The sequence below is a fragment of the Natator depressus genome, chromosome 4, assembly GCF_965152275.1.
Source record: "Natator depressus isolate rNatDep1 chromosome 4, rNatDep2.hap1, whole genome shotgun sequence".
Lineage (NCBI taxonomy): Eukaryota > Metazoa > Chordata > Testudines > Cheloniidae > Natator > Natator depressus.
The window spans coordinates 114,027,147-114,050,091 of NC_134237.1; the positions used below are offsets into that span (position 1 = coordinate 114,027,147).

The following is a 22,945-nucleotide window of genomic DNA, read 5'->3' on the forward strand; positions in this document are numbered from 1 at the left end:
TTCTGCCTGGTTTTTACGGTGAGCCTTGACTTTGAACAAAAAGTATCACCCCCCGGATTCCGCTAGCTGCCATGCATATTGTAGGTATCCTGCGTAAGCCACTGGCTGGTTGTCTGTAGTTTTCATATCTCTTGTTTTCCACATTGTCATCCAGTCAAGTAGTACTCTCATTGCCCAATTAGAATCAGTACAGATGGTAATGTTCGTTGAAGCTTCAGCATTCTCCAAGGCTACAATAATTGCTACTAACTCTACAGCCTGGGCTGAGTTGTGCCTAATGGTTCCTTGGAACACCTTGTCTGTAGCAACATGTAAGGCTGCAAATCCTGTGGCTGCTTTTCCGTTAATGTACATGCTACTACAATCTACAACCCATGTGTCTCGATTACATGCTTTAGCTTCTTCATACATTGATTCCAATTTAAAGGGAAATACAATTTCAGGAGTCTTGATTTCCGGAAGTGGACATTCATGATTTGTCTGGGACTCTGTTGGAGCACAACGTGCAAATAGTGCCAGGCTAGGGTGTGTGACTTTCTCCACCTGTATCTCCTTGTTGATCAAGGCCAATGTCCAATTAGCTAAACGAGGGTGACTCTCTCTCTGAGTTGGCTCTTCCAGTCAGTACATACTTTACAGGAGTATGTGTGGTCTTCAGTACTATGGGAGCCATACCTACTATGTACTCCCAATGCGCCAGTGCCCATACGAGAGCTAGTAGTTCTAACTCACATTCTGTGAATTTTTGTTCTACTGCTGATTGAAACCTATAGCCTATGGATCTAAGGTACTAAGAAGTTCCATTGTGTTGTAACAAGATAGCACTAATTGCCATGCTGGTAGTGGCTAACTGGAGGTGGAAGGGCTTGTCTACCTGTGAGAACGCCAATGCAGGTGCTTCCATTAAAGCTTTCTTTAGTTGCTGGACCACTTTTTGTTCTGTTTCTCCCCACTTCCACAGTTGGCCTTTTCTGAGTAGTTGGTATAGTGGCCTTGCTTTTTCACTATAGACTTCAATAAAGTCTCTAGAGAAACTGACCAGGCCTAAGAAAGATCTGAGGGTACTCGCGTCTGTTGGAGCAGGCAGTTTGGATATCAGTTCTATTCGGTTAGTAGCTGGCTTTCTTCCAGCAGGACCCAGTTGTACTCCTAGATGGACGACTTGTTGTTGTACTAGTTGCGCTTTAGTTGGGTTCACCCTGAATCCAGCTTTCTTCGGAATTCCCAAAAATTCATCCAAATCTTTGATATTGTCTTGCTTGGTCTTTGTAGCTATCAGTATGCCATCCACATAGCTAATGATGTTATCTCGGTAAGAGGCAGTTTTCCACAATGCTGCAACAATCCAATGACATAGGCTTGGGGCATTGTGGTACTCTTGGGGAACCCTTGTAAATGTAACCTGCTATTCGTTGAAAGTGAATGCAAACTTATAGTAACAGGAGGGATGCAGTGGCATAGAAAAGAAAGTGTTGGAAATGTCCAGAACACTATTCCAGCATGCACCCTCGGTAATCAAGTTCATTACTTCTGGGACCTTGGCAACAACAGGAGCTAACCTGGGTGTCACTTTATTTAGTCCTCTGTAGTCCACAGTTAATCTCCAGGAGCTTCCATCTGCTTTTTTAACTGGCCAGATATGAGAATTACAGACACTCTGGCAAGGTATTAGTACTTCCTGGTGTAGTAAGACCTCTATGGTAGATCAAATTCCTTCTTTTGCTTCTGCAGAATACTGATACTGACACAATGGTTTCAGGTCAGGACCTTCCACTTTGCAGCTTGAACTTTACCACAACTCAGTTTACTGGGAGCAAACACTTCCCTGTGTTTGCTGGTAACACGTTGGATCTCTTCTTCCCATACAGGGAGTTGCAGTTTTTCTGGAGCCTTGGCAGCAAAGATGCCGTGGGCGGCATAGATTATGCTGCCTGATTCTCCTTGTTCTGCTTGGATTAGCATTCTATTGGGTAAATCGATGGCTTTATTTAATCGTTGTAATAGATTTATTCCTAGGGTGCTGGTGCTATCCAGCTTCTGTAGTCTAAAAGATGCCTGTGTAGATAACGACCCAATATGACAAGTGATAGCATATGTAAAAGGAATAACACTTTCTTTTCCATTATAGGATACCAGAGATTTTAGTTCTTTTACTGGTAAATCTTTGGCTGTAGAACTTCCCTTCGCACATAATAGACTAGTAGAGGTCCCTGTATCCACTAGCATTGGCTGTTCAAATTTTCTGAAGCTTCCCATTATTTTGATTTTAATGTAGGCCTGCCCCACTCATCATTGACTATAGAGGCTACCACTCCAGGGGCTTGGGAAGTTCGGCCTCCTCAGTATGTATCATTAGAGGAGACAAATTCTACTGGAGTGTTGGAATTTTATTCTCCAGCTCTTTGTCCAGATTCATATTTGGCTAGCTTCAAAAACATGTCTTCTGCTGACAGTTTTTGCTTGTTTAGTTTGTCCCATGGCTCATATTGAGACAGTCTCTTCAACATAATCTTTTTAAAAGTTCTCATTTCATCACCAGTCCCTCTGAACATAAAGTTCTTGTACTCCAGAGTTTTAGTGGTGGGGTTTTGTCCTGTGTTGTTACCTTTGCTATCTGTTGACTCCTTAAAAAGAAAAGGAGTACTTGTGGCACCTTAGAGACTAACAAATTTATTAGAGCATAAGCTTTCGTGAGCTACAGCTCACTTGACTCCTTGTTACTATAGGCATCTACCTTCCTTTTTGTTGATGTTCCTATACGGGCTGATTGTTGGAGCTTAAAAATCTCCTTTGCTCTTGCCCCTAATAAAGGCAGTTGAGTATTGCATATGTCTGTTGGACACACTGCTAACCGTGTGCTAGGAGATCAACCTTGTATATACAATTCTCTCAGTTCTGGTATGTCATAGGTATTTACCCCATTTTGGTTTACCCCTAATCCTGCCAGCCAGAACAACAATTTTTTTTTCTCATAAAGTACTTCTCTGGCCTCTCATCTACGCTCTGTTTCTCCGAGTATACTTTGCCCGTTATATTATCATGCGGATAAATGAATCTAAATACACATGCATAACACATATTGTTCATTTGCCTGAATTAACATGTTGTAAGGAAGAGCTGCAAAGTCAGCACTGGACATATACTCCCTCAATACACAAATCACAATCTTGCGTTAAATTTGGTGTTACAGATAACTTAGCTACCCAATTAAGCACAGTATCCCGATTACATGGGCCCATATGCTTTCTCATGGCTCTAGCTTGCTCTGGTGTTAGAGCTTTACTCTCGTCTTTCACCAGGCGAGGTAGCCCCGTGTTTTCGAATTGGGTAACCATGGTCACCACAGGATGGTTGCTGCTCTTTCCCACACCAGTCCATAGTTAAGGCAGCTAGAGGATTAGTGTCTACTGCCTTCATTAGTCCTTGTGTCAATTGCAGCTGGTCTTGCGATTGCTTAATGTGGCACTGACATTCCACATGGGAGGCAGGCTTTTCCCGGTTATCAGCAGTCTCCTTGATTAACTGCCTAACTGCTGCTTGTGACTCCAGCAGTTCTTGCATTTTGATCTCTGCTGTTCTCTCAGCTGCTGTAGCCTTAACGCTAAGGTCTCTCAGCTGCTGTACTAACTGAGCCACCTGAAGTGTCAGGGTGGGCACAGTGGCTTTCGCTGCTTGTAGCTCAGCGGCTCGTTGTTTGGCCGTCTGAAATTGCTGCTTGCTCTTTTCAGTTTTCTGGTCTGCATGCTGTTTCAGCAGTACCACTTGGGAGTTGAGCTCATGGCCGACCATGGCCAGACTACAGATTAGAGCTCATTTCTACTCCCTTTTACTGAGCTTGGGCTTGCTGGTGTTATAGCGAGCCCATAAGATGGAGAATTTGTCCAAGGAATCATCTCCTGCTAATGATTCCTACTGCCAAAGATTTCCTCCCTTCCAAAAGAATCAGTCACATGGTCCAAAGAGTTATTAGACCACGGAGTCCACCCTTGAAGGCTAAAGATATGGTCCATTGTGCTGTTAAGAAGTTGCTTACCCAACCCCAGGATAAAAAGGACCACTCAGAAAGAAAGGAGAGCTCCAGTAAGAAAACCACGCCTTTACACATGGCACCTGGGCCCAGGCTAGGCTATCCTTATGCCAAAGAAAAGAGTGGCCATCCTTTTGGAGCCCAGACCACTCCATACCTATCCCCTAGAGGGGAAAAAGGCACTAATGGCACTGGACAGAGCAACCAGTAACTGCTACCTACTACCAGTGGGGGGACCCCGAGCGTCCCCAGGACTCCTTGTCCACAGTAGCAGAATTTCAATGGGGCTGGGATAAAATCCCACCCTTGCCAAAGGCGGAGGGGAGGGGAGAAGAGCCAACTGGTTCACTTGCCCTTCAGCTATTACAATACTATCCCAGCATGAACTCCCTCCGAGTCTCACGGACAAACACTGCTGCTGTTCACAAACCAAACAAAACAAGCCTAAGAGGACCCTAAGGAGACAGCTAATCCAGTCCACAGAGAGTCCTTCCGTGGTCACAAGGAATGTTACCTCAAAGGGGAGCCAAGGTAACTCTATGTGTATAATGGTGTAGGTATCAAGAGATAAGACAAGCCCCTTTTACTCAGAAGAGCAGACCCGCCCTCTGCTGTATCTGTCACCGGTGGACTGGCACACAGATCTCCCTCCCTCTTCCCTATGTGTAGTGTGTAAAATAAAGACTGACTATAAGTAAAATTAAAAATAGGTAATTGTATTGAGGGAGTAAGTACAATAAGGGGAAGGGGATGAGCATGAATAAAACAGTAGCTATAGAAACTATCATAAACAGGGAAACAGCAGCTTAAAACAGGAGAATGAAGCTCAGGCCGAAAATACAAAGTCACCCTGGCAATAACCATATAAAACCCTGACTAAGAGAACCCTAATTATCTCACTATTAGCACGTCTGTGGCGGCAGTGAAGTCCAGGACCTGCATTCTTTGGGTATGTTACAGGGTCCCTGCAGGCTCTCCCTCTTGAGCCTGCGCCTTGTGTTTAGGCTGGTATAATAGAGTCTTCCACGCCTTCTTTTGCGGGATCACCCAAGTGTCTTTGTTTACAGTGTTCATGCAGTTCCCACATCCCCCAACAGCTAGTGCCCCACGGACCCTCCCCAGGGTCTCCTGGCTTTTGAGGTTTCCTTCTTTGGTAAGGAGACAGCGATACCACCCTCCTGTCTCCTCCCAGGCTAGCCTCCCCACTGAGGTTTGCCCAGGGCTTTTATAGCCCTCTCATGCGTCAGCCCAGCTGTCAGCAACTAGCTCAGCATGTTCCTCAGAGCCAGCCCTCATTAGGGCTTGCAGCTGGGCTCCCTGCTGAATACCTGTGTCTCAACCCCTGGCCTCCTGGACAGATAGCAGGCTGCAGCCAGCATTTTGGCAGGGCCTTAAAGGGCTTTACCCCTGCCCTGCCACAGGGTAATTGGAACCCGCAAAGGAGGAGCACTGGAGAGTCCCTCAATGTCAACCGGGATGGAAGAAGCAGACTGAGAACCCTCTGGTGATGTCGTCCCGAGGAGAAGGTAAGGTGAAATGTCATCTTCTCTTTTCACTTCAGGAAAGGTGGTATCCTTCAACGATGCACTGATGCTGTGAAGACCTGAACCATTCACACACAGTCACAGCCACTTGTCTGTGAGTGCAGTCCTTTTATGCAGTTTGTGGTGGGAAAACACGGTATAGTCCTAGCAAAGGAAGGAAACAGTCTGAGGTTAAATGTTCTTGAGATTGCCCAGTGGTGGGGAAAAACCAGTTTGATCCAGTTGTTACCAGATCAGGATGACAGGGCACAAAAGAGTCACAAATGGAGTTTACAAGATAACAGACCAGACGCCATCTTGGATTGCTGCCATATCCTTATAAACTAATTATTAGGCATAACATACACGTACATTTAACAAACTATTAACAGTTTAACAATTTTCACCCATACAACTCCAGTTGTATTATTAAAATCAGTAGAATTTGTGCAACTGCATTGAGTATGTGCAGCAATTAGTTCTGATACATGGAAGACACACTGTAATAACAAAAAGAAAAGGAGTACTTGTGGCACCTTAGAGACATGCTCAAATAAATTGGTTAGTCTCTAAGGTGCCACAAGTACTCCTTTTCTTTTTGCGAATACAGACTAAACATGGCTGCTACTCTGAAACCTGTAATAACAAAGGCTGTAAGCATAAACATCTACTATCATCACTGATGATTTCTGGATACTTCAACTGCTGTGAACAAGATATTAAAAATAATCTGGCTAAAAGCCATTAGGACGGCCTTTGGAATTACTATGTCTCCAAGAAAATGACACACATGTAAAAGAGGAAAAAAGAAGAATCAAATCTCAGAAAGATAGGAAGACAAAAGCTCACTCATGCATTAACTAACATCTTTTGTTTAGAACTGAATCTCTCTGCTTCCTACAGCCCCAGAAGGTCCTGAGGTCATTGATGGCTGGGCTCCTGCTCCATATTCCAGATTTTCTTACAAAAATATATTTGATTTTTTTTTTTAATTGTGTGCCCTTCAAAATTAATGTCACACATATACCTCAGTCTTTCCAAGGATGCTGCCCCATCTGGGTTCCTACTACAGCTGTAGAAATTTTTGCCAGCACTCCTAATTCTTTTGATTCATTTGTCGCCAGTGCAAGAGGATAAGGAGGAAAGTAGGCTACATGTCCGCATGAGAGATGGCAAAACGAGAGTGGGGAAAGACATTCTTCTAGGGCCCAATCCAACTCCCAAAGTCAACTGAAAGACTCAGCGTTAGTTTCAAGAGCAGGTGGAATAGTCCCTTAAGGAAAAAAAAAACATTCTTATGCTGAACACTCTTCCTGCTTTCAAAGAGAATGTCTAGATTGCATCTGGGAGTGAACAAGACCTGTGCTCGAGGGGCTTGCACTAGCGCACTAAAAATATCTGTGTAGACATTGCAGCTTGGAATCTGAAGTCTGGACAGAAGGGTGGGCTTCAGAGCCCAAGCTTCAGCCCAAGTCACAAGGTCAAAGCACCATCCACACAGCTATTTTTAGCATGCTAGTGCAAGCTCCTCTAATCTATGGACCCATGCTGGAGGTGGCGGGCTGGAGGGAGGGGAAGAGGTTGCTCCCAGATGCATTGTAGACATACCCTAGTCAGTTTGGATATGTCTGTACTACCCACTGGGTCGGCGGGCAGTGATCGATCCAGCGGGGGTTGATTTATCACGTCTAGACTAGATGCGATAAATCAACCCCCGAGCGCTCTCCCGTCTACTCCTGTACTCCACCGCCGCGAGAGGCACAGGCAGCGTCAACGGGGGAGCAGCAGTGGTCGACTCACTGCAGTGAAGACACAATGGGTTAGTAGGTCTAAGTATGTCAAATAACGTAGCTGAAGTTGCGTAACTTAGATAGATTCCCCCCCCTCCCCCCCAGTGTAGACCAGGCCTCAGTCATCTGATGCCCCACAGCATCCAGAGAAGAAAGGCCAGCAGAGTGATGGGTGACAGAATCTGTCTGTCTACAAAGAGAAAAGGAGTACTTGTGGCACCTTAGAGACTAACAAATTTATTTGAGCATAAGCTTTCGTGAGCTACAGCTCACTTCATCGGATGCATCCGATGAAGTGAGCTGTAGCTCACGAAAGCTTATGCTCAAATAAATTTGTTAGTCTCTAAGGTGCCACAAGTACTCCTTTTCTTTTTGCGGATACAGACTAACATGGCTGCTACTCTGAAACCTGTCTGTCTACAGGCATTTATAAAGCACTTACCACTGTATATTATAAAAGGGTAAGATTGTACCCCAAGGACACAACCCATAGTAAGGGATGATGTGTACCTGTGCAATCCCAGGAGTTTCCAAGCAAGTAATTGTGGTTCAGAGAGCCACAATTCCCACCTTGATCTTCCTTACTTCAGAGAGGTAGTAACTTGCTGTTGGCCTGAGTCAAAATTTAGCCCTAAAGTTGTCAGCAATGGCTGATCTATTTGTAAACCTTAGAATCCCCTCAACAGAAACTTGTGCCAGTGGGTTAGCAAAGCCTGTGCCTTGGAAGATCCACTGTCACCAGACAACCTTCCTTAAGATAAGTGGAATCACTTTGCTGGAAATGTGCCTTTCTCTGCCAAAATCTTTTACTGGCCAGTAACTGTCCTGAGAACCTGAGTGGGCCTGCACTAGAGAGGGACTCCACATTCAGGTAGTTCTGGTAGGTATGGTACATGTCAAGTCTGCAAGAAATCTGATTTTGGACTGTGAGGTCGAGTGATGATCTGAATTGGTAATGTGTGGGCCCCGCCACTTCCATCCCTTGAGGGGGACAAAAAGTTCTAAAAAGGAATCCTGGGCATTGATGTCCATATCAGAGAGCAAATCATGCCCATTTGCTGATCAAAACTTATGTCATTGTCCTGCATGAAGGAGCTTGGTACGTCAGTTGACCAGGCTTAGAATGACTTCCAATTTTGCCTATTGGAAATGTACTTAACCAGTAAAACCTCATTGTTTCCACAAAGTAACACTGAATAACATTTTTAAAGGCTTCCTGCTTATAGTGTACTGTGTTAATTTGGGACTGATGAAATTAATGATTTATCATAGAGATGTTTCAATTTTGTATTGAGACACTCTAGATGATGGAGCTACTGCAAGCCTGTTTCTGGAATGTCTGTGCTGAATGTACTGTTTGTCATATGGTTTCATGTTGTTTTTGAGGTCAGCAGGTCTATGTGCAATTCCTAGGATTGTAATAACATTCATTAACATTTTTGAAGGGCACTCAGTATTTTAACACACAAACGTAGAAGTTGGTCTACGTTCATTCATCTTATTCCTAAATGGGTTCCAGAATATTTTCTTTAGACTCATCACAATTATTAGAATAAAATCCTGTCACTTATACAATTTTCATATAGGAGACTATTTGAACAATACAGTATATTTTCTAACAAAAATAAGGGGTGGTACAGAAACTTACTCCAACTGCCCTAAATAATTGAATCATAGGACCGGAAGGGACCTCAAGAGACCATCTAGTCCAATCCCCTGCACTCATGGAAGTTCTCAGTATTCATAGATACTAAGGTCTGAAGGGACCATTATGATCATCTAGTCCGACCTCCAGCACAACGCAGGCCACAGAATCTCACCCACCCACTCCTGCAAAAAACCTCACCTATGTCTGAGCTACTGAAGTCCTCAAATCGTGGTTTAAAGACTTCAAGGAACACAGAATCCTCCGCAAGTGACCTGTGCCCCATGCTACAGAGGAAAGCGAAAAACCTCTAGGGCCTCTTCCAATCTGCCCTGGAGGAAAATTCCTTCCCGACCCCAAATATGGCGATCAGCTAAACCCTGAGCATATGGGCAAGATTCACCAGTCAGATACTACAGAAAATTCTTTCCTGGGTAACTCAGATCCCACCCCATCTAACATCCCATCACAGGCCATTAGGCCTATTTACCATGAATATTTAAAGATCAATTAATTACCAAAATCATGTTATCCCATCATACCATCTCCTGCATAAACTTATTGAGTTTAATCTTAAAGCCAGATAGATCTTTTGCCCCCACTGCTTCCCTTGGAAGGCTATTCCAAAACTTCACTCCTCTGATTGTTAGAAACCTTCATCTAATTTCAAGTCTAAACTTCCTGGTGGCCAGTTTATATCCATTTGTTCTTGTGTCCACATTGGTACTGAGCTTAAATAATTCCTCTCCCTCTCCGGCATTTATCCCTCTGATATATTTATAGAGAGCAATCATATCTCCCCTCAACCTTCTTTTAGTTAGGCTAAACAAGCCAAGCTCCTTGAGTCTCCTTTCATAAGACAAGTTTTCCATTCCTCGGATCATCCTAGTAGCCCTTCTCTGTACCTGTTCCAGTTTGAATTCATCCTTCTTAAACATGGGAGACCAGAACTGCACACAGTATTCCAGGTGAGGTCTCACCAGTGCCTTGTATAATGGTACTAAAACCTCCTTATCCCTACTGGAAATACCTCTCCTGATGCATCCCAAGACCGCATTAGCTTTTTTCACAGCCATATCACATTGGCAGCTCATAGTCATCCTATGATCAACCAATACTCCAAGGTCCTTCTCCTCCTCCGTTACTTCTAATTGATGCGTCCCCAGCTTATAACTAAAATTCTTGTTATTAATCCCTAAATGCATAACCTTACACTTCTCACTATTAAATTTCATCCTATTACTATTACTCCAGTTTACAAGGTCATCCAGATCCACCTGTATGATATCCCGGTCCTTCTCTAAATTGGCAGTACCTCCCAGCTTTGTATCATCCGCAAACTTTATTAGCACACTCCCACTTTTTGTGCCAAGGTCAGTAATAAAAAGATTAAATAAGATTGGTCCCAAAACCGATCCTTGAGGAACTCCACTGGTAACCTCCCTCCAGCCTGACAGTTCACCTTTCAATAGGACCTGCTGTAGTCTCCCTGTTAACCAATTCCTTATCCACCTTTCAATTTTCATATTGATCCCCATCTTTTCCAATTTAACTAATAATTCCCCATGTGTATCCCCCACGGTATCAAATGCCTTTACTGAAATCTAGGTAAATTAGATCCACTGCATTTCCTTTGTCTAAAAAAATCTGTTACTTTCTCAAAGAAGGAGATCAGGTTGGTTTGGCACGATCTACCTTTTGTAAAACCATGTTGTATTTTGTCCCATTTACCACTGACTTCAATGTTCTTAACTACTTTCTCCTTCAAAATTTTTTCCAAGACCTTGCATACTACAGATGTCAAACTAACAGGCCTGTAGTTATCCGGATCACTCTTTTCCCCCCTTTCTTAAAAATAGGATCTATGTTAGCTATTCTCCAATCATACGGTACAACTCCTGAGTTTACAGATTCATTAAAAATTCTTGCTAAAGGGCTTGCAATTTTGGGTGCCAATTCCTTTAATATTCTTGGATGAAGATTATCTGGGCCCCCCGATTTAGTCCCATTAAGCTGTTTGAGTTTCGCTTCTACCTCAGATATGGTAATATCTACCTCCATATCCTCATTCCCATTTGTCATGCTACCATTATCCCTAAGATCCTCTTTAGCCCTATTAAAGACTGAGGCAAAGTATTTGTTTAGATATTGGGCCATGCCTAGATTATCCTTAACCTCCACTCCATCCTCAGTGTTTAGCAGTCCCACTTCTTCTTTCTTTGTTTTCTTCTTATTTATATGGCTATAGATCCTTTTACTATTGGTTTTAATTCCCTTTGCAAGGTCCAACTCTACTTGATTTTTAGCCTGTCTCACTTTATCCCTACTTGTTCTGACCTCAATAAGGTAGCTTTCCTTGCTGATCCCTCCCATCTTCCACTCCCTGTATGCTTTCTGCTTTTTCTTAATCACCTCTCTGAGATGCTTGCTCATCCAGCTTGGTCTACAACTCCTGCCTATGAATTTTTTCCCCTTTCTTGGGATGCAGGCTTCCGATAGCTTCTGCAGCTTTGACTTAAAGTAATCCCAGGCCTCCTCTGCCTTTAGATCCATAAGTTCTTCAGTCCAATCCACTTCCCTAACTAATTTCCTTAATTTTTGAAAGTCAGCCCTTTTGAAATCAAAAACCCTAGTTGTAGATTTATTTTTGTTAATCCTTCCGTTCAGTTTGAACTGAATTAGCTCATGATCACTTGAACCAAGATTATCCCCTACAACCATTTCTTCTATGAGGTCCTCACTATTCTCCAAAACCAAATGTAAAATGACATCCCCTCTAGTCGGTTCAGCAGCTACTTGATGAATGAATCCATCAGTTATCGCATCTAGGAAAATCTGAGCCCTATTATTATTATTACTAGCACTCGTCCTCCAGTCTATATCTGGGAAACTAAAGTCTCCCATGATCACGCAGTTTACATTAGTATTTACTTTATTAAAAACATTAAAAAGGGCTCTATCCATATCCAAAATAGATCCTGGCAGTCTATAGCACACCCCAAGCACTATCCCAGGGGGAGGCTCTAATAGTTTTCTTCCCCAATGTAATTTTTGCCCAGACGGACTCTGTCTTATCCATTCCATCACTTCTTATTTCTTTACATTCTACCTCATCATTGATATACAATGCTATTCCACCACCTTTACCTTTATTTCCGTCTTTCCTAAACAGCACATACCCTTCAATACCTGTAGTCCAGTCATGACTACTATTCCACCATGTTTTTGTTATCCCTATAATATCTGGTTTCACTTCCTGCACTAGTAGCTCTAGTTCCTCCATTTTGTTATCTAGGCTCCTCACATTGGTGTACAAATACCTTAATTTTTGCTGTTTGGCCTCGCTCACATTCTGTACCCTATTAGGCACAGACATTCTACAGCCAGTATAACCTATTAGACTGGTATCCACACTGCCCTTCCTCCTTATATACATTCTTACTTTGTTTTCTTCCCTCTCAATGCTAAAATCCGGCATGGAGGTTACCTGGACATCTCCCAACCATCTCCCCCAAATTCCTAGTTTAAAGCTCTCTTAATCAGTTGTGCCAGCCTCCATCCTAGAAGTCTATTTCCTTCCCTACTCAGATGAAGTCCATACCGAGAGAACTGTCCTCTGTCCATGAATGCCTCCCACTGGCCATACATCCCAAAGTCCTCCTTATAGCACCACTGCCTAAGCCATCTGTTGATAGTCATAATCTTGTCACACCTTTGTTGCCCTTCTCTAGGAACAGGCAGAATCCCACTAAAGATTACCTGAGCCTCGATTTCCTTAAGCGTCTTCCCCAGCCTAGCATAGTCTCCCTTAATACTTTCCAGCAAGAATCTAGCCGTATCATTTGTTCCCACATGAAGGGATTCTTTCCTGCTCCCTTTAGGATCCTTTTCAACCTCAGGTCTACATCCTGTATCTTAGCACCTGGAAGACAGCACATCCTTCTATTCTCTGGATCAGCTCTGGTTACAGGCCTGTCTATTCTTCTCAGTAAAGAGTGCCCGATCACATAGACCTGCCTTTTCCTGGTGACAGTGCTATTCTCCAGTCTATTCCCTGTTCCCTCCGGCTGCAAGTTTTTTCCATTCCTATTCTCCCTTGTAATCCTTTTCAACCCATCCTGTATCCTCCTGGAGCTCATATTTGGTGTATTCTACATTGACGCTTCCCCTTTTCCTATAGGACTAGCTGCTCTTCTCTTCTTCCTTGCTCTTCCATCTTCAGCGACTACCTGCTGAGCCCCTTCATCTTCCAACTCTACAAACCTATTCTTGAGCTCTATTTCTCTTTCATTTGCCCGTCTTTTCCTCTGCCTAGTTCTTTTAGTCACATGCTTCCACTGACCACTTTCTTCACCCAGTCTCCCCTCAGAATTCCCCAGCCCTGCTTCCATCGGCAAGTCTGAGCTTTTCCCTTCAGGTACCTCATGTCTTTGCTCCATAATCTGCTCAATCCCCTTCCTAAACTCAACCAGACTTTCCACCTGCATCTCCAAACCTTGGATCTTTTCCTCCATCAGCTCTACCAGATGGCATTTCATGCAGACAAAACTCTTACCAGGTGCCCCCTTCAGGATCATGTACATACCACAGCTTCCACATCCAGTCATCCTCATTGTGTCTTCCACTACCTGGGTCACTCCCACTGCTGCCTCTATATCTGTCATAGCCTTCCCACCTAAATCCTGTTAATCTGGAAAACACAACCACCCACAGCAAAACCAAATCCTAAACAAGTACCACAATACAAACTCCCCTTTCAAACACCCACTCAAACTCCCCTGTTTACAGCTCTGTTTGCTGGCTCCTGTGCCGCTGCAGCGGTCTATCCTGCTGCCTGACTGGCTGGCTGGCTACCTTTTAGGACCCCTAGTCAGAGAAGCTCCGCCCCCTAATCTAGACCATTCCTGACAATTGATTATCTAACCTGCTCTTAAAAATCTCCAATGATGGAGATTCCACAGCCTCCCTATGCAGTTTATTCCAGTGCTTAACCGCCCTGACAGTTAAGAAGTTTATCCTAATGTCCAACCTAAAACTCCTTTGCTGCAATTTAAGCCCATTGCTTCTTGTCCTCTCCTCACGGGCTAAGGAGAACAATTCTTCTCCCTCCTCTTTGTAACAACCTTTTATGTACATGAAAAATGTTATCACGTCCCCTCTCAGTCTTCTCTTCTCCAGACTAAACAAACCCAGTTTTTTCAATCTTCCCTGATAGGTCATTCTTTCTAGACTTTTAATAATTTTTGTAGCTCTTCTTTGGACTTTCTCCAATTTTTTCACATCTTTCCTGAAATGTGGCACCCAGAACTGGACACAATACTCTAGTTCAGGCCTAATCAGTGTGGAGTAGAGCAGAAGAATTACTTCTTGTGTCTTGCTTACAACACTCCTGCTAATATATCGCAGAATGATGTTTGCATTTTTTTATTTATTTTATTTCTTTTGCAACAGTGTTACACTGTTGATTTTCATTTAGCTTGTGGTCCACTATGACCGCCCCCCTAGATCCCCTTCCACAGTACTCCTTCCTTCCTGGCAGTCATTTCCCATTTTGTATGTGTGCAACTGATTGTTCCTTCCTTAGCGGAGTACTTTGCATTTGTCCTTATTGAATTTCATCTTGTTTACTTCAGACCATTTCTCCAATTTGTCCAGATCATTTTGAATTTTAATCCTTTCTCCAAAGCACTTGCAACCCCTCCCAGCTTGGTATTGTCTGCAAACTTTAAGTGTATGCTCATTATCTAAATCATTGATGAAGATATTGAACAGAACTGGACCCAAAACTGATCCCTGCAAGACCCCAGTCATTATGCCCTTCCAGCATGACTGTGAGCCTCTGATAACTACTCTCTGGGAACAGTTTTCCAGCCAGTTATGCACCCACCTTATAGTAGCTCCATCTAGGTTGCATTTCCCTAGTTTGTTTATGAGAAGGTCATGCAAGACTGTATCAAAAGACTTACTAAAGTCAAGATATACCACACATCTACCACTTCCCCCTTATCCACAAGTCTTGTTACCCTCTCAAAAAAAGCTATCAAGTTGGTTTGACAGAATTTGTTTTTGATGAATCCATGCTGACTGTTAAGTATCACCTTAGTATCTTCCAGATGTATGTAAATTGACTGCTTAATTATTTGCTCTATTATCTTTCTGGGTACAGAAGTTAAGCTGACAGGTCTGTAATTCCCCAGGTTGTCCTTATTTCCCTTTTTATACGTTGGCAGTATATTTGCCCTTTTCCAGTCTTCTGGAATTGCTCCTATCTTCCATGACTTTTCAAAGATAATCGCTAATAGCTCAGATATCTCCTCAGTCAGCTCCTTGAGTATTCTAGGATTCATTTCATCAGGCCCTGGTGACTTGAAGACATCTAATTTGTCTAAGTAAGTTTTAACTTATTCTTTTCCTATTTTAGCCTCTGATCTTACCTCATTTGCGCTGGCATTCACTATGTTAGATGTCCAATCACCACCAACCTTCCTGGTGAAAACTGAAACAAAGAAGTCATTAATCACCTCTGCCATTTCCACATTTTGTGTTGTTATTTTTCCCCCCTCATTGAGTAACGGGCCTAACCTTTCCTCGGTTTTCCTCTTGCTTCTAAGGTATTTGTAGAATGTTTTTTTGTTACCCTTTATGTCTCTAGCTAGTTTGATCTTGTTTTATGCCTTGGCCTTTCTAATTTTCTCCCTACATACTTGTGTTATTTGTTTATATCCATCCTTTGTAATTTGACCTAGTTTCCACTTTGTAGGACTCTTTTTATTTTAATTTTTTTTTTTAAAGATCACTGAAGATCTCCTGGTTAAGCCAGGGTGGTCTCTTGGCATTCTTCCTATCTTTCCTACTCAATGGGATAGTTTCCTCTTGTGCCCTTAATAATGTCTCTTTGAAAAACTGCCAACTGTCATCAATTGGTTTTCCCCTTAGACTTGCTTCCAATGGGATCTTACCTACCAACTCCCTGAGTTTGCTAACGTCTGCCTTCTTGAAATCCACTGTCTTTATTTTGTTGTTCTCCCTCCTACCGTTCCTTAGGATCATGAACTCATCATTTCACGATCCCTATCACCCAAGCTGTCTTCCACTTTCAGATTCTCAACCAGTTCCTCCCTATTTGTCAAAATCAAATCTAGAACAGCCTCTCCCTTAGTAGCTTTCTCCACCTTCTGAAATAAAAAATGGTCTCCAATACATTCCATGAACTTGTTGGATAATCTGTGCCCTGCTGTGTTATTTTCCCAACAGATGTAGTAGTTGAAGTAGGATGAATAGTTGAAGTCCCCCATCACCACCAAATCCTGTGTTTTGGATGATTTTGTTAGTTGTTTAAAAAAAACCTCATCCACCTCTTCTTCCTGATTAGCCTCATCCACTTCTTCTTCCGTACTATGACATCACCCTTGTTTTTTACCCCTTTTATCCTTACCCAGAGACTTTCAACAAGTCTGTCTCCTATTTCCATCTCAACCTCAGTCCAAGTGTATATATATTTTTAATATATCAGGCAACACTTCCTCCCTTTTTCCCTGCCTGTCCTTCCTGAGCAAGCTGTATCCTTCTATATTTCAGTCATGTGTATTATCCCACCAAGTCTCTGTGCTGCCAACTATGTCATAGTTGTGTTTATTTACTAGCATTTTGAATTCTTCCTGCTTACTCCCCATTCTTCTCACATTAGTATGTAGACATCTAAGATACTAATTTGATTACCCCACCACCCCCAAGTTCTGTCTTGTGGTTCACCCTCACAAAGACAATTTATGTATTACAACAATATTCTGGTGATCCAAAAGAGAGGCTGCATCCTCAGTAAGAGGACAGACAAACATTAAAAAAGAAACATCATTCCATGACAGTTTAGATAATTTCTCTAATACTGTTAAGGTTCAGTGACAATCTTTTATATTTATAATACAACTTTGATCATTTGTAATGATGACTGGGATATCGATAGCAGATGACTCAGTGTTGTAAATTACCTCAGTAAGTGACAAATCATGAGTTTAATGTCACATCACAAATTTACTTTATTTTATGCTGACAAGAGTAATTTTAGCTTTAACTATTAAAATATACATAATATAATGAGGGGATTGTAAATGACTTATAAAAGGTCCCAGTAACATAGGATCTCACAGCACTCTGCTTCTAAATCTTCGCTGAAAAGTAACATGAGTTTCAGATTTTTTTTGAAAAAGCATTGGATTTGCAGATAATCAAAGTGAGAAATGGTGAGATACACTATAGTCCTGGTAACAAGTGCTTAAATTTAAAAAAATTGTTTTTAAGTGTCAAAAACAACTTCAATTATTATCATACATGTATGTGAATCAGAACTATGCGGGCCTATTCTCTTGTGTTAACAAGAATATAATAATTCTAAAGCACTCTAGATTAAAAGCTACAAAGTTTGCATTATGCAGATACACTATCCTCTACATAGTTTAGGTTGCAACCAGGTTCCATGATAAAGCATTGCATAATCTTCCTATAACTTTGGTTTGATAAACTGATTTGGCCTGAAAATTGCAAGATTATATCTGAATGTGAAAAAGAATATTTCTGAAAAGTTTGCAACAAAAAATTTGCATCACAAGTATTAAAAACATAACCCTGATTTGATATTTTGACCAAATTTCAATATAGTTAAATCTCCTTTAAATTTTACTGTGAAATTTTTACATAGGTTGTAATCAAGCAAATTAACTTTTTTTTTTTTGTGGATCGTAGGGGTCTATCCTGTTCCCGTTACGTTAACTGCAGGGGCTGCTCTACCAATTTTGCCGCCCCAAGCAGTCACCGCCGAATTGCTGCCGCGCCCGGAAGAGTGGCGGAGCTGCCACCAAATTGCTGCCACGGGACACGAACTGCCGCCCCATTTTGAATGCTGCCCCAAGCACCTGCTTGGAAAGCTGGTGCCTGGAGCCGGCCCTGGTTAACTGACTTTGATAGGAACAGAACTGGGACATATACACATATAATGTGTGTGTAAATATGTTGTCCTCTATTGAATGGTTGCACCGTTGGCAAAAGGGTCCCTTTATAGCTGACAGCTAAGGGCTCTTCCTTTAGCTCAAGTGATAGAGGCCTACATTTTTGGCTCCAGAGGACCAGGATTTCAGTCTTGGCTTTGCAGCTATGGTTTTTTGTGTTGATAGGGAGGGTATATCCTCTCTACAGGTAACAATAGCCCCACTGAAAGGCTAATCTTGCAAAATCTCTAGTGCTGCAGAGGGTAAGACACAGCAAAACTATTAAATTTTCTAAGCATCTATTCCATAACTGTCTTTTTTGTTACATCAGCAAGTGGGATTCTGAGCTGTCTCATTATGGGCCTGATCCAAAGCCCATTGCAGTCTATTTTTCACCTATTCTGTTCCAGCTAGTCAAGTCTGTGATTGATTGGCTGCTTTGTATATGAAGAGCACAAAGCCGCTGGTGTGGGAAGAATCTGATTCTATGTCTATTTTATGTGCAGTAGTGCGACACCTGTATTCAGTGCAAGGGGCAAGTGAATATATATGTCCTCATGGATGTGAAGAATGTGAAAGATATCTGTAACAGTTTTGTGACCGTGTGTGTGTCTGTGGTTATGTGTGGCTTGCTAAAGGATAACTAAGGGTTAAGTCAGTTGTATGTAGTTTGGAATGTTTGCAGAAACCAATGTCAATGACTTTAGATAGCCCAATTACAGGTGCTTAAATGATGTACAATCATCAAGGCCTTTGAAGGTTTGTCTGTCAAAGCTGGATACAACATCCCCTAGCTTGGGAGAGGAAAGGGGCCCTTCAGGTGAGGGACCCTAAACAAAGCTCTCTAGAACTGTTAAAAGGGCCCTGATAAAGAGAGGCAGGGTCTGCAGAGAAGCAGCCTTTTAAACCAGTCCCAAGAAGCAGGGGTACCTAGGATAAGAAGTTAGTCCTCACTGAAGCAAACAAAATAAGTAATTTTCTTAAAATGGGTGCTGAGCTGCTCCAGCTTTCATTCCTCCCAGGCTAATATTCTTGTTGCTATAAAGCTATAAAGCTCCAGTGTCGCTTAATTCCTCTGGATAATGGTGACCAGACTCACAGATATTTAAACCAAGAGGCCTTCAATGTTAGTCCTTTGTTCAAATAAGTAGAGTAGGACTGGCACCTCATCGCCCTACGCACTTTTGAAGATTCCACCATGGCCATTACTGTGATTCTGAAAGCAACAAAGCATGCAGCAGTTTCCTGTAGCAAGGGACCTTCTGCACTCCCTCCTGGTTGCCTCCTAGGTTTTAGCTAATAAGTCTCCATGAAAGCCACCATCTATTGAGCTTTCTATATGCCAGCTGTAGCAGAACACTTCAAAATCTTCTTGGGCAGCACCAGCAGGAAGGTATATATTCCCAAACTGTTTCCTTAAGGCTACAAGTAACAGCTTCCTTCACTTCAGTCTGGTCTGATAGCCCAAATGATTGAGTTTCTTAATTCTCAGTTTCCAACTATTATAGTACAGAACTTTCCAGAACCTTCCCGATCTTGTAACATTATCTTTAATGGGATTTTAATTAAAGAAATGTAATTTCAGAAGAGGATAGTATTTAATAGCTGCTCTTTTTTTCCCTCTTTTGGAGCACAAAGCTACCTTTTTTCTAGAAGGGGAAATGTTGGCTCCATTAGCAGGCCGGAAGGATGGTCTTGTACTTAAAATTCTAATCTAAGACTCCACCGATCTGATTTCAGTTCCCAGCTGTGCTGCAGACTTCCTGTCTGATGGTGGGGAAGCCAATTAATCTTTCTGTGCCTCAGTTCTCCATATTTTTTTAAAGGATATAATAATTCCATAACTCACGTTGTGTTTTGAAGATAAATTCATTAACACCTGTCAGGGACTCGGACATTACTGTGATGGGGCCACAAAACCTCCGTAGACAGATCAGCCCATGCTCCCTAACCACATAATGTATTGGTTAGAGCCGTGAACTGGTGGACAGAGCTCAATTCTTTCCTCAGCACTCTCACTGACTTGCATTGTGATCTTGTGCAAAATTACTTAAACTCTGTCTCCGATTTCTACATTTGTAAAATGGGGGTTGTACCTTACATCACAAAAGTTGCCATGAGGTTTAGTTAATATTTGTGAATGGAGCTGAGATATCAATATATTACAACATGATATAGAATCAGTAGACTAGTTCATCCCCTAATAACTCAAAGTTTTACTAAATTTGAGAGAATTTCGTACAAGATGATATGTTAGGTTGGAGTAGGTGTAACTTAGCCTCATGAATTCCTGCATTCAGAGCGGCTGTGATCATGAATAACTTCCCAATAAAAGTGCAAATAATTTCTTCAGGATTGGTAGAGGTTTACATTTAAATGCCTAATGTGGCGTAGCATACATCATTACTTTCTGTATCTGCTAAGGGCCTGATCAAAAGTCTATAGAAGTCAATGGGAATCTTTCCATTGACTTCAGTGAGTTTTGGATCAGGCCCTAAATGTTAATGAAGCAACAGTTTTTGTAGCATACCTGATGAAGAGTAGGGAAGACTCTGGGAGGAGTGGTAGATACGCTGGAGGGGAGGGATAGGATACAGAAGGACCTAGACAAATTGGAGGATTGGGCCAAAAGAAATCTGATGAGGTTCAATAAGGATAAGTGCAGGGTCCTGCACTTAGGACGGAAGAATCCAATGCACCGCTACAGACTAGGGACCGAATGGCTAGGCAGCAGTTCTGCGGAAAAGGACCTAGGGGTGACAGTGGACGAGAAGCTGGATATGAGTCAGCAGTGTGCCCTTGTTGCCAAGAAGGCCAATGGCATTTTGGGATGTATACGTAGGGGCATAGCGAGCAGATCGAGGGACGTGATCGTCCCCCTCTATTCGACATTGGTGAGGCCTCATCTGGAGTACTGTGTCCAGTTTTGGGCCCCACACTACAAGAAGGATGTGGATAAATTGGAGAGAGTCCAGCGAAGGGCAACAAAAATGATTAGGGGTCTAGAACACATGACTTATGAGGAGAGGCTGAGGGAGCTGGGATTGTTTAGCCTGCAGAAGAGAAGAATGAGGGGGGATTTGATAGCTGCTTTCAACTACCTGAAAGGGGGTTCCAAAGAGGATGGCTCTAGACTGTTCTCAATGGTAGCAGATGACAGAACGAGGAGTAATGGCCTCAAGTTGCAGTGGGGGAGGTTTAGATTGGATATTAGGAAAAACTTTTTCACTAAGAGGGTGGTGAAACACTGGAATGCGTTACCTAGGGAGGTGGTGGAATCTCCTTCCTTGGAAGTTTTTAAGGTCAGGCTTGACAAAGCCCTGGCTGGGATGATTTAACTGGGAATTGGTCCTGCTTCGAGCAGGGGGTTGGACTAGATGACCTTCAGGGGTCCCTTCCAACCCTGATATTCTATGATTCTATGAAGACCAACTGACAAACCTTTCTGAGATGACTGGGCACTGCTACTTACCGTATCAAGCAGGTCATTTCAAAACCAGCTACTCTAGTTTAAATGAAGCAACTCATAGTCAAGCGCTGAAGACTATTCTTCTACCTGAAATATTCATATGTCTAGCCACGTTGACTTTTTGACCACTCAGGGTTTGTTAAAATAGAACAATTATGTCTGTGTCTCTTCGGTTCCCTTACAAATACTTAAATGGGGATGGTATCTCACTTGCCTGTAGCAATTAAAGGCTAAAAACAAAGTGTCTGCAGGAAACTCTTGATTCCTTCCCCCTCTCGCCCCAAACATTCATAAGTCTCAGACTGTCATCCCTCAGTTAAAGTAAAACCTCTGACAAGAGAGTTATCTTTTGTTTTAATTTTAAAAGACTGGGCAGAAATGCAAAAAGAAATAGTGTCTTAAGGCCTATAGATAAATTATAAATCAGATTGTAATATCAACCTAGAAATGCTCTTTTTTAGACCCAAAAAAATGGGAAAAGGGTAAATAACTGTAGTTTGAATGGTCATGCACTGTAATTCACAAAGGCTATGTCTAGACTAGCATTTGCCGGTAAAACTTTTGTCAGTCAGGAGTGTGAAAAAATCACACCCCTGACCGACATAAGTTTCACCAACAAAAGTGCCGGGATGGACAGCGCTATGTTGATGGGAGACGCTCCAGTAATTGGGGTGGTTTAATTATGCTGACAGAAGAACTGTCTCTCACTGGCATAAAAGGGAGAGCTTACAGTGCCATGGTACAGCTGAGCCACTGTAAGGACTGTAGTATAGACATAGCCTAAGGGCTTGTCTACACTACCGGCCGCATCGACGGGCAGCGATCAATCCAGAGGAAGTCAATTTATCGTGTCTAGTACAGTCTACTTTGGTACAACCTCTAGTGTCCAATAGCTTCCCTCCCTCCCCAGCCCACTGGCTTGAGGTCCAGGGTAGCCAGAAGGATCCCATGTGTAATATGGGGAGTGGGCTAACTTTCCATATCTTTGCTTCCAAAGCCTGTTGGTGTGCAATTTTTAACAACAATTTCCCCAATTAAAAGGTCTGGCCTTGCTATACTAGAAACATACTGCGTCCATTTGTACTGCTAAGTATCAAACAGTGATCTTTTTCTTTGCTTTAGCAAGTGTATCCAAAACTTAGTGTTTCCTGATATTACCCAAAACATTGACAAGACAAAACATAGAACACAAAACACAATTTCTATTGTGACAGTAGATTCATGGTATTTTGGGTTGCTTTTCAGCTGGTATCAGCTTTTCCTGATATTCTGAAAGACAAAAAGAACATGTTTCTACCCCTTTTGGGGTGGCAGATTATTGCTTAAAATATTTCTTTCTTTTACAAATACCCTTGCTGATTGTAGGCAAAACAGAGGAATCTGTTAAATCATACCCCCATACTTTCCTGTGTTTTGTTCTATAGGCAGGCCAGGTTTCAATGGCTTCTACCTTTTAAGGGTTATGGGGAATTATGCCACTGTTTAGTCATTAAATCCATGAGGTGGGGTA

At 42.4% G+C, this 22,945-nt stretch overlaps 1 long non-coding RNA gene across 2 annotated transcripts in view; it reads right to left on the reverse strand.

Annotated features, from left to right (window-relative positions):
• Positions 1-4,773: 4,773 nt before the first annotated feature.
• The window catches only part of LOC141986771 (uncharacterized), a 44,249-nt gene continuing 26,077 nt past the window's right edge, over positions 4,774-22,945 (reverse strand). For both annotated transcript variants that reach the window (XR_012639357.1, XR_012639356.1), the window contains exons 2-3: positions 15,420-15,481; positions 4,774-5,715 (exon numbers count right to left, since the gene is read on the reverse strand). This is a non-coding gene — a long non-coding RNA (uncharacterized LOC141986771). The remainder of the gene's footprint in view (positions 5,716-15,419; positions 15,482-22,945) is intronic.